Source organism: Petaurus breviceps, unplaced genomic scaffold (genome assembly GCF_028583685.1).
Source record: "Petaurus breviceps papuanus isolate PSGF00001 unplaced genomic scaffold, PetGlider_PUasm1.0 186, whole genome shotgun sequence".
NCBI classification, from domain to species: domain Eukaryota; kingdom Metazoa; phylum Chordata; class Mammalia; order Diprotodontia; family Petauridae; genus Petaurus; species Petaurus breviceps.
Window position 1 is genome coordinate 31,801,410 of NW_027185798.1, and position 12,324 is coordinate 31,813,733.

The window sequence follows — 12,324 nt, forward strand, 5'->3', positions numbered from 1 at the left end:
TGGCTATTTTCTTAATTGTTGATCTAAATTTTGGTCTTAATTCCCTAAAGAAAGGTGAATAGTGGGGGGGGGGGGAGGAGAGGAGGGTCTGTAGTAGAGGAGGTGGATCTAGAAACTGTTCTGTTTGTGTTTTGAAAGTACAGATCTAAGCTTTTCTAGCTCTTAACTCCACCCAAGGGAACAGGAACCATAAACTTGCCGGGAGAGTTGAGGCACTTGTGAGATTCTCCACTGAATATATGTACCTTGTAAAGACTGGAAGAACCTGGGCAAAGCTAGAGGAGCAAGACAGCAGATTAACCCTAATCTTGGGGTATAGGATTCTGGGACCTTTTTTAAGTAGTGTCCTAACACAGGCTATAGATGAAACTTTGGAGTATATGAGAGATTCCTGTTTAGTTTTAGTGAAGAGCCATCTTATTTAAAGGCAAAGGAATAGACCAGATGACCACTGAAAAGCCCAGTCAGGCCTGCAAGTCTCCAATCCTTGGAAATTACAAGAGGGGTAGATGAAAGTGGTAGACACAAGATTCTGGGGTATGTGTGTCAAATGTCTTCAGCCCGACATAGGGCTAGGAAAGCTGACTGGCAGTCCCCTTTCATGGCTTCCTGAAGAGAGGGGAATCAAGTATTAGTAAACTAATTCCCACCATCATCCAAATTTAGTTCCCCCACACACCCACCACCCCATTCTCAGCCCACAAGAGAAATATCCTCCTTGGAGCCACTAAACCTAAACTGGACCCATAGGAATAATGGTGACAGAATGTGAAGACAGACTCTGGGGCTCAAGGTGATGAATTGCCCCTCAAAGGTGAGTGTTTTAGCCTGGTCTAACCTGGAGAGATGAATAGAGGGACTTCCCAAACTTCTTCTTGAACTCTGCTCTTATGCTTAGGAGGTCAATCTCACTTCGAGAGATGAGGATGCGCATCACGACTTGGTAGTTTGGTTCAGCTCCCTGGATGAGGGAGAAATGGGTAAGGAATAGTTAAATATTAGGGCAAATAGGTGTTGACAGTAAAGAACAGAAGGTATAACTGAATCACTGATTCTGGAAGTGGAGTCAAGGAGAAATAGGAATGGACTAGGAAGAGGTTTTTAATTATCCAACAGACAAAAAAAGACCAAGGGTCCTATTACCCATATTGCCCTGTTGTCTCTTTGCTGGTGGTACATATGGGAAATGTTTCAGAAAGATAACTTGATGCAAGTTCTTCTAGTACTCTATGGAGTTAGCTGAGGACCCCAATTGAGTGGTACCCTTTTCTGTCTGTCACCTAATACTACTGCCAGCTTTTAGAGGTCCAGAAAGCATGCTAATGAACATCCAGCCAGAACTACCAGAAAACTAGAAGGGAAACCCTAAGACTGCAATTGTCTTTACAATTCCCAAGGAAATCCTACAGGGAACAGTTTCGAAATAACTCCCTTAAGGCTACTCTGAGAGGGAGGTGAAGACATTAAATTGATTTTAAATAACTATTCTATAACTTATCTTATTCTGTATTACTGTCCCATTTTGTATGATTGCTCAAGCCACATTTTTTTTTGTCTCTTTGTCTATGAGCTAAGTTTAGAAGTTCAGTTCTCTTGCTAATCATTGTTCTATTCTTACCTCAAGGAAATATGTTATCCTTGAGGAATGCAGGTGGACATCAGGGAATCTGGTCTAGTATCTTTACACCACCTAGCTATGTTTGGATTGTTATCCAAAGAAGTCTGATGGACTCAAACAACAAATGTTTCTTAGTTGGGGGGGGGGGAAGAGGAGAGGGAAGGGGGTTGTTGTAGCCCCTCATTTTTAATTTCCAACCAATCATGTTGTCCCCACACATGATGCTGCCAGCCCAGTCACCAATTGCCTTGTTTTCCCCATCTACCCAATTCAGTTCTTTGTTCTCCTGTACTTTCCAAAACTATATGGAGGCTGATAAGCCCTACCTTAGGGTCTTTGGTTATTGAGAGGCCACTGACCCAATTTATTGGTTCCTGGTAGCCTAACAAATAAATTGGTCATGCACAGACCATTGTCTCTAAGTTCACGTTAATTTTCAAGCAAAACAGAGCAAAGATTCTTGGAGTCTAGTCCTGACTCTTGCTCACGGCATATTTAATATCATGTTGTATTCCCTTTTTATTTTGCCTCATTTTCTATTCTTTGGCCTTGGAATCCAACCTCAGTGACTTCTTTCTATCATTTTCTTTCTGGAGAATGCTGTGAGGGTATAAAAAAGAACGTACAATTTGTAAATGGAGACATTTGAGGAACACAGTGATACAAATATAGTAAATTGTAATTATTTCTTAACTGCTTATTCTGTTTTCTATTGGAAACAAGATGACACATTATATTTTCACAACAGAGGGCTTTGATATTAACTATTATATATTTTGAATTAATAAAATCAATAAAATACTCTGTCTATTCTAATTAGGGAATGGGGTCTTCTAGTTAACTGAATATTTTTCTTGACATCAGGAGTTACTAGGTATTGGTTTCAGTTTTCAAGTATACTTATCACTATGGCTATATTGCCATATGAGTACTTACCTATTTTTTTCAAAATATACTTGGAATTAGAGCTAAATTAAATTAATTTCTGATGCTTCAAACTCTTATAGTGTACCAGGTTCACTATTATCATCGTGTAATTCACTTTCAAGCCTGTATTTAGAGCACAAAAGAATCTCAGAAGCCATCCTATTTTATTGTATTGTATTGTATCTTTTTGAGGCAATCAGGATTAAGTGACTTGCCCCTGGTCACACAGTTACTGAGAGACAGTTACACAGTCTGAGGCTGGATTTGAACTCAGGTCCTCCTGACTCCATGGCCAGTGCTTTAGCAACTATACTGCCTAGCTGCCCTCATCCTATTTTATAAATGAGAGCACCAAGGTCCAAAACTACGACATGACTTGCTCAAAGTCACAAAAGTAGATGACAACACAGGGATTCAAGCCTAGATCTTCTGACACAAAATCTATTCTTGTCCTGAGCTCCTTTCTACTATGAGATGAACTCTGGCTCAAAAAGCAGCTTAACTTAAGAGCTGATCTGAGAAACACCTCAGATGTCCCTTTCAGTAGGGACTAGAAAACCACTTCATTTTACAGATGAGGAATATGAGTCCAGAGAAGGGAGGTGACTGTCGTAAAGTCATAGAGAAAGACAGTAAGAGCTGGTACTAGAACTCAGATCTCCTAATCCCAGTCTAATGCTCTCACCTCTACACCACTACCATCTCTCTGAGAAAAACCCCACTGGACTTTTTGAAGCTGAAGGTCATTTTTTGCAGTGTCCACAGACAACTCAAAGCCCATTTCTTCTCCTACCCATTACTGGCCATAGCAGGTCACTGGTGGGGTGTTGGAGATTTAAAATTTAGAAGACTGGTCTGAATCTATATTGAATAACCTTCCCTCAAGGTTGCTTTTCTGAATTTCTCTCATGATTTTTTTGGCCTCTTTCTCATAAGAGTATAGATAAATGGGCATCTGCACAAACAAAATTTGTTATTAATTAAAGGATACTATGTTAATTAACAATGAAGTTGGAAATTTGCTTATTGGATAGACATTTGAACAAAAAAGCAGATAAATCTGGTGCTTAGTCTTTAGAGTTGTATAGACTCTATTGAAATTACAATAGCCAGATCTGAGATGGCTAGGGTCAGAAGTCACTTTTAGGGCTGACATCAAAGATTGGGAGCTTTTAATGATATAAGCTAGTTCTTTCATCTCTTCACCTAGAACCTACTCATTTGGTTTTTTCTTTGTAGGATTTTGGAAAGATTTACCAAGTGTGACAACAACATAGATTAGCAGAAAATCTGGGAATTGTACACAATGTGATTAGTAAAATTTAGGGCATCTAATTTTAGTTTGGAGAATATGGAACAGATCTGCCTGAGATGAAAGGATAGGATTTTGTGCTAATGGTAATTATAAATCTATAATAATAGGAAATACTTTCTCTGTATTATTTTGGAAGTTAGAAGAGCCATTGCTGACATATCCTGGAGAAGAGAAGACTCAGAAGGAATATGATGGTTGGGTTAGGATGGAGTATGATGAAGGGTTATCATACAGGAAGAGACTTGTCCTATTTGGCCCCAATACATAGAACCAGAATCAATGGCCACAAGTTTCAAAGAGGCAAATTTAGGCTTAATGTTACCAGAGAAACAAAAAACAAATAACTTCCCAACAATTAAAGCTATCCCTAAGTAAAACAGACTGCTTTAAGAGAAAATGGGCTCTCCCTGCAGAGAGGGAGCAAGGTGGCATAGTGGACAGAGGCCTGACTCTGGAGTCAGCAAGACCCGAGTTCATATTTGACCTCTGACACTTATTAGTTGTGTGACCCTCATCAAGTCACTTAATCTCCATTTGCTTCAGTTTTCTCAACTATAAAATGAGAATAATAACAGCATTTACCCCTCAGGGTTGTTGTGAGGCTCAAATGAAATAATACTTATAAAATACTTAGTATAGTGCCTAGAACACTGTAGGAGATATGTAAATGCTTATTTCCTCTCTCTCCTTTGTTGACCAGTAAAAACCAGTTTGAATGGTAGAGTCCCAGCCTCCCAGGATGCATGTATACCAAGGTTAATAAACCAAGAGACTGGGCACTAACCTCCTTCAGTCTCTTGCTGGACTGGTACAATTAGGGTTAAGTTCCCTATATCCTGTCCCTTATTCCTCCCTCCTTATTAGCCAAGTTAGAAAATACCCTTATTGTATTGTTCCTATAAATAGGGCAGTATCCTACTGTATCAGGCTGTGTCTTTGTCTAAAATTTTATATAAAATTAAGGCGGAGCCAAGATGATGGATTAGGGGCAGTCACCCAGCTGAACTCTCCCAACATTCCCCTCCAAACAACTTTTAAAAATGCTCCAAATCAAATTTTGGAGCAGCAGAACCGACAAAGGTTTAAGGTGAGATTTTTTTTGGTCTAGGAAAACTCAAAAGCTCAGCAGGAGAAGTCTGTGCCATCAGAAGTGGAGACTGCTCTGGATCCATACACCTGGTAGAGGAAATAGTGGCAGCATTGGGATTCTCAGCCCAGCAATAGTAAGGGGGTCAGAAAACAGGCTGGTAAGAGATTACAGGGGACCCTTTGCTAGCACTAGGTGCAGTTGGCACTGACTGGCAACACTATTGCCCATATGCAGTGGTGGGTCATAGTTCCTTAGCAGAAGGAAGCACTAGGCATCAGTCACAAGAGAGCAGGGGCCCTGGTCAGAGTTCCAAGGCAAAGAAGAGTGCTAGTGCTTTCCTCTACAAGGGCTGATTATCTGATTAGCAAAATGTAGATAAAGAATAGAGCACTTCTTAGATAGAGACCAGAGTGCAGACCAGGAGAGCAGTGACCATACCTCTCCTAGGATCTCACCACCTTGGACACACCAAAAACTTGCAGCCCCCTAAAACTAGCTCTGAAAAGAGCAGCACAAAAAAGTCAGAAGTTTGGGGCAGTGCTTTCCTACCCCCAAGTGAGCAGAGTCCAACTTTAACATAAAGTTCAAGGTAAAAAAATAGGCTAGAGGTGCGGCAGGGTGGCTCAGCGAGTGGGAGTACCGGCTCCAGTGTTGGGACGACCTGGAGATTGAATCCAGGGCTCAGACACTCAGCACCACACCCAGAAGTGGCTGGCCGTGTAACCTTGAGCAAGTTGCTTAACCCCGATTGCTTAAAAAAAAAAATAGGCTGGAAAAATGAGTAAATAACAACAACAAAAGAATTTGACCACAAAAAGCTGCTGTGGTTTCAGGGAAGACCAAGACATAAACTCAGAAGAAGAAAACAATGTGAAAACAGCTACCGAAAAAGTGTTAAAGAAAATTGCTCAGTGGACCCAAACCCAACAAGAATTCCTGGAAGAGTTAAAGAAAGAAATAAGAGTGATAGAGGAAAATTGGGAAAAGAAATGAGGGTAAAAATTATGAAAAAAAATTAACAACTTGGTAAAAGAGGTACACAAAGAAAATAATACCTTAAAAAATAGAATTGACCAAATGGAAAAAGAGGTACAAAAGCTCACTGAAGGAAATAATTCCTTAAAAATTAGAATTGAGTAAGTCAAAGCTTATGACTTCATGAGAAATCAAGAAATAATAGAATAAAATCAAAAGAATGAAAAAATAGAAGAAAATGTGAAATATCTCATGAGAAAAACAATTGACCTGGAAGACAGACCAAGGAGAAATAATTTAAGAATTATTGGATTGCCTAAAAAAGGTCGAGATCAAAGAAAATGCCTAGTCATCATATTTAAAGAAATTACCAAGTAAAACTGTTCTGATATCTTAGATCCAGAGGATAAAATAGAAATTGAAAAAACCCACCAATCACTTTCTGAAAGATATCCCTAAATAAAAACTCCCAGGAATATCATAGCCAAATTCCAGTTCCCAGGTCAAAGAAAAAATACCTTAAGCAGCCAAAAAGAAACAATTCAAATATCATGGAACCACAGTCAGTATCACATGAGATTTAACATCTTCTACATTAAAAGATCAGAGGGCTTGAAATATGATATTCCAAAAGAAAAAGGAGATAGGATTACAGCCAAGAATAACCTACCCAGCAAAACTGAGTATAATACTTCAGAGGAAAAAAAGGATATTTAATTAAATAGATGACTTTCAAGCATTCCTGATGAAAAGACCAGAGCTGAACAGAATATTTAACACTCAAAAACAAGACTCAAGAGAAGCATAAAAAGGTAAACTAAAAAGAGTAATCATAAGGGACTCAATAAAGTTAAACTAATTACATTCCTATATGAGAAGATGATACATGTATCTCCTAAGAACTTCATCTTTATTAGGGCTGTTAAAAGGAATTTACATAGACAGAAGGTGTAAGCTGATTATATTGGAATGATCTCAAAAAAAAATGAAGCATGAGAAAGAGGATGCACTAGGGAAAGGGAGGAGAGGTAGAATGGGAAAAATTTTCTCACATAAAAGAAGCAGGCAAGGAAAAGCTTTTATAATGGAAGGGAAAATGGGGAGGCAATGCTTGAACCTCACTCGCATTGGAATTGCTTCAAAGAGTTTGGAAGAATATCTATACACACTCAATTGTATATAGAAGTGTAATTTACTCAATAGGGAAACAGGAGGGGAAGGGGATAAAAGAAAGGAGGGGGAGAAGGTAAAAGGGAGGGTGGACTAAGAGAAGCCTTGATTAGAAGCAAAATGCACTTTTGAGGAGAGACAAGATAAAAAGAGAGAGAGGAAGAGAAAGAAACAGAAGAAAATGCAATGGAGGGAAATATGCAATTAGTAATCATAATTATATATGTGAATGGGATAAGTTTATCCATAAAAGCAAGCAAAAAGCAGGATGGATTAGAAATAGGAATCCAACAATATGTTATTTACAAGAAACACACTTGAAACAGAAACACACAGAATTAAAATAAAGAGCTTGAACAGAATCTAATATGCAGGGGTAGAAATTGTGATCTCAGACAAAGCAAAAGCAAAACTAGATCTAATTAAAAGAGATAATCAGTGAAACCACATTATGCCAAAAGGTGCCATAGACAAAGTAAAATTAAAATTTTTTATAGCAAGTTTCTCTGATAAAGTCCTCATTTTTCAAATATATACTGAATATAAAACTGAGTCAAACTTATAAAAATAAAAGCCATTCCCCAATTGATAAATGGTCAAAGGATATAAACAGGTAGTTTTCAAAAGAAGAAATCAAAACTATCTACAATCATATAAAAATGCTCTATATTACTATTGGAGAAATGCAAATTAAAATAACTCTGAAGTATCACTTCATATCTATCAGAAATGATAAATGCTAGAGGGGAAGAAGTGAAAAAATGCACACTAATAAATGCTGAAGTAGTGAACTGGTCCAACTGTTCTGAAGAACAACTTGGAATTATGCCCAAAGGGCTATAAAATCACACATACCTTTTGACCCAGCAATACCACTACTAGGTCTATATTCCACAGAGATCAAAGGAAAAGGATCTATATGTACAAAGATATTAATAGCAGCTCTTTTTGTGGTGGCAAAGAATTGGAAATTGAGGGATGTTCATCAGTTGGGGAATGGCTAAACAAGTTGTTACATATGATTGTGATGGAGTACTATTGAGCTATAAGAAATGATGAGGGGGATGGTTTCAGAGATAATTCAACAAACAGTTATTAAGCACCTAACATGTGTAAGGCAGTGATGCTTAGGATTCAATCCCTATGAGGGCTAGATAGGTTTATATTGTTCCATACTCATGAATTGCAACCTTAACAGTCTCTGAATAAATGTCTTAGTCACAAGGGGCTGGATTAGGGAGTATAGACAAGTTAATACCAATCCATCACTTACTTCAAAAATTGGAGGATCTACATTGTGGGATCTTAACAGTGTGGGTACTCCCTCTTCTACTAGGCAAAGACACCAATCTATCTATAGTATTTTATACCTTCAGAGATGGCCTTCAAGAATTGCTATGGCCAATATTTATCACCTCGTATCCAGTCCAGTAAAGGGTTATTTTAAAGACCACTCACCTGTATAGAAATCTTTCTTACCCTACAGGAAAGTAGGAAGGGAAGAAGATGAGAGACATGGGTGGTGATAGAAGGGAGGGCAGATTGGGGGAGAGGGTAGTCAGAAGCAAAACACTTTTGAGAAGGGACAGGGTAAAAGGGGAGAGAGAATAGAATAAGCAGTGGGATGGGGAGAAATAGGATGGAGGGAAATAGAGTTAGCAATAGGAGCTGTAAAAAAATTTTGAAACCAGTTTCTCTGATAAAGGTCTTATTTCTCAAACATATAGAGAACTGGGTCAAATTTATAAAAATAAGAGCCATTCCCCAATTCATAAATGATCAAAAAATAAGAAGTTTTCAGATGAAGTATTCAAAGCTATCTACAGCCATATGAAAAAATGCTCTAAATCACTATTGATTGGAGAAATGCAAATTAAAACAATTCTGAGGTACTACCTCATACCTAATTAGATTGACTAAAAGGACAGAAAAAGAAAATGACAAATGTTGATGTGGGGAAAAATGAGACATGAATGCACTGTTGGTAGAGTTATGAATTGATTCAATCATTCAACAGAGGAATTTGGAACTAAGCTCAAAACGCTGTAAAACCATGCATATCCCTTCGACTTAGCAATACCACTACTAGATCTCTATCTCAAAGAGATAAAAAAAATTTTTTTAAAGGACCTATATGTGCAAAAATATTTATAACAACTCTTTTCTGGTGGCAAAGAATTGGAAATTGAGGGGATGCCCATCAATTGAAGAATGACTGAACAAATTGTGATATGTGATTATGATGAAATACTATTTTGCTATAAGAAATAATGAGCAGGAGGCTCTCAGAAAACCTGAAAAGACTTACATGAGCTGATGCAAAGCGAAATGTACTATGTACAAACTAACAGCAATATTGTAAGATGATCAGCTGTGAATGACTTAGCTATTCTTAGCAATACAATGATCTGAGAAGTCCGAAGGCTTATGATGAAAATGGTATCCATCCCCAGAAAAAGAGGTGGTAGTGTCTGAACACAGATTGAAGCATACTTTTTTTTTTGGAGGGGGGAAAGCAGGGCAATTGGGATTAAGTGACTTGCCCAAGGTCACATGGCTAATAAGTGTTAAATGTCTGAGGCTGGATTTGAATTCAGGTCCTCCTGCCCCCAGGGCCCATGCTCTATGCACTGTGCCACTTAGCTGCTACTGAAGCATACTTTTAAAAATATATTTTTCTTGAAGTTTTTTTTGAGGGGGATGTCTATGTTTTCCTTCACAACATGATTAATGTTTTGCATGACTACACATGTATAACCTATATTGAATTGTTTGCCTTCTAAATGGGTTGGGGTAGGGGTGGGGAGGAATGAAGGGAGAGAATTTGGAACTCAAAGTTTTTAAAATGAATGTTAAAAATTGTTTTGACATGTAACTTGGGAAAAATAAAATGCTAGAAAGAGAAATCATAAGGAACTTATTAAAGTTGTTCTGTTTGCATTCCTACATGGGAAGATGATATCTGTAACTCATGAGACTTTTTTCAGTATCGAGATAGCTGAAGGGAATACGGGGGTGTGTCCATATGTGTGTGTATGTGTGTATATGTATGTATATGTATATAGAAAGAGGGCACAGGGTGAGTTGAATATGAAAGGACGATATCTAGACAATAAAATTAAGAGGTGAGAGAGGAATATATTGGTAGAAGGGGAAAGGGAGAGATAGAATATGGTAAATTATCTCACATCAAAAAAACAAGAGGAAGCTGTTTTAATGGAGGGGAAGAGCAGGGAGGTGAAAGGGAATGACTCAACCTTACTTTCATTGGATTTGACTTAAGGGGAGAATAACATACACACTCAATTGGGTATTTTACCCTCCAGGAAAATAGGGGGGAAGAGTATAAGAGGAGGAGAGGACAGAAGAGAGGGTAGATTGGGGGAGGGGGTAATCAGAAGCAAACACTTTTGAAAAGGGACAGGGTCAAAGGAGAAAATAGAATAAATGGGGGGTGGAATAGGATGGAGGGAAATATAATTAGTCTTTCACAATATGACTACTATGGAAATGTTTTGCATAACTACACATGCGTAACCCATATTGAATTGCTTGTCTTCTCAACGGGGATGGGTGAAGAGGAAAGAAGGGAGAGAATATGGAACTCAAAGTTTTAAAAACAAATGTTAAAAAATTGTTTCTACATGCAACCAAGAAATAAGATATGCAGGCAATGGGGTATAGAAATCCATCTTGCCCTACAAGAAAGTAAGGGAAAAGGGGGTAAGGGGGAGATAGAAGAGAGGGAAGACTGGGAGAAGGGGTAATCAGTATGCTTGCCATCTTAGGGTGGGGAGTAGGGGAGAGATGGGGAGAACATTTGGAACTCAAAATCTTGTGGAAATGAATGTTGAAAACTAAAATAAAAAACTTTTAAGAAAAAAAGAAAAAGAAAATGCTAAACAGATTTGAAAAAAATAAAGGCATTGAAAAGCAAAAAAAAGTAGAATAAAAAAATTATGATTAACTCAACAAAAAAGCTTTGATACTTAAAGCTACACTAAGACTTTTGGGACACCATGTTTCTATTATTAGCAACAGAAAACAATAACAACAAACCTCAGGTCATGAATAAGACTTTGTGATTAATATGAAGGAGAGACATTTCCGATGCTGCTTCCTTTCGGAAGAGGATGGTGTATTATGTTTGGGTGTTTGAACTCTAGACAGGTATTTCTGAAATTCTGAAAGGTCTTGTTGAAAAATCTGTTTAGAATGTTATCTGCATTGTTGTAATGGTAATGTAATTTTGAACTTGAAGATCCCTTTTGTGTTGACAAAAGTAGCAGGTACTTACCGTGTTTCCCCGATAATAAGACACTGTATTATTAATTTTTTTGGACAGAAAAACACCAGAGGGCTTATTTTCAGGGGAGGGCTTATTTTAATGAACATTGACAGCAATTTTAATAAACAGGTAAATGTGAACAAAAAAATGTACCTTTATTCAATAAGCAAATCACTGGGGAAGAACAGGATGACACGCTCACTGCTGCAGCTCTGATTGGATGCAGCTCAGAGAGCGTTTCACCAGGGGGGGGGGAGATGGTGCTACAGAGGGTACCGTAATGTAGCGTGTAGCGCAGGGGATCACCTTCACTACAGTAGCAATCTCAATAGGGCTTATTTTCGGGGGAGGGCTTATTTTAGAGGAATCTTACACAGTAAGGGGAGGGCTTATTTTCGGGATAGGTCTTATTATCGGGAAACACGGTAACACTTAGTAACTGATCAAGCCTCTGATTGGGGGAACAGAAGGTATGAATTCCTGTCTCCTGTTAACTGACATAACAGGAAGGGGCTGGCAGAAGGAAGTGAAGTAGGTAATGCTGTGTATATAGGAGGGGCCCCAGAGAGGCATAGTCAGAATTTCCTTGAGACCAAGATCTGGTGGCAGAACAGCTACAGAAGAATGGAGAGCTGAGTCCTGAGAACTTGTGGTGGTGGTAGAGCTTCTTCTGAACAGGATCCCAGGAGCCCAGAGCCAGGAGCCAGGAGCCCAGGTGACTGAAGCATGACTGGAATGCTGAGACTTTGTTTGTGGCTTGGTTGAGCCTTGAATTCCTTGGAGCAGAAATGGTGAAGGAGTTGACGTGGACCAGACCCTGTGGACACCAGTATAGAGCAGGACCTGCCCAGAGAGCTGGTCAAGGAACTGGGAGCTGTCTGCCATTGAATCCAGGTAGAATCTGGGACCATGGAAGGGGATCCAGGGAATCTGAGAACAGG

At 38.6% G+C, this 12,324-nt stretch overlaps 1 protein-coding gene and 1 long non-coding RNA gene across 2 annotated transcripts in view; both read right to left on the minus strand.

Moving 5' to 3' along the window:
• The window catches only part of BNIPL (BCL2 interacting protein like), a 479,949-nt gene that overhangs the window by 87,030 nt on the left and 380,595 nt on the right, over positions 1-12,324 (minus strand). The gene's annotated exons all lie outside the window — the stretch shown is intronic.
• On the minus strand, positions 395-5,988 carry LOC138162685 (uncharacterized). The gene is made up of 2 exons (XR_011168695.1): positions 839-5,988; positions 395-609 (listed from the first exon to the last, which is right to left on the minus strand). It is a non-coding gene; the product is annotated as an uncharacterized lncRNA (long non-coding RNA).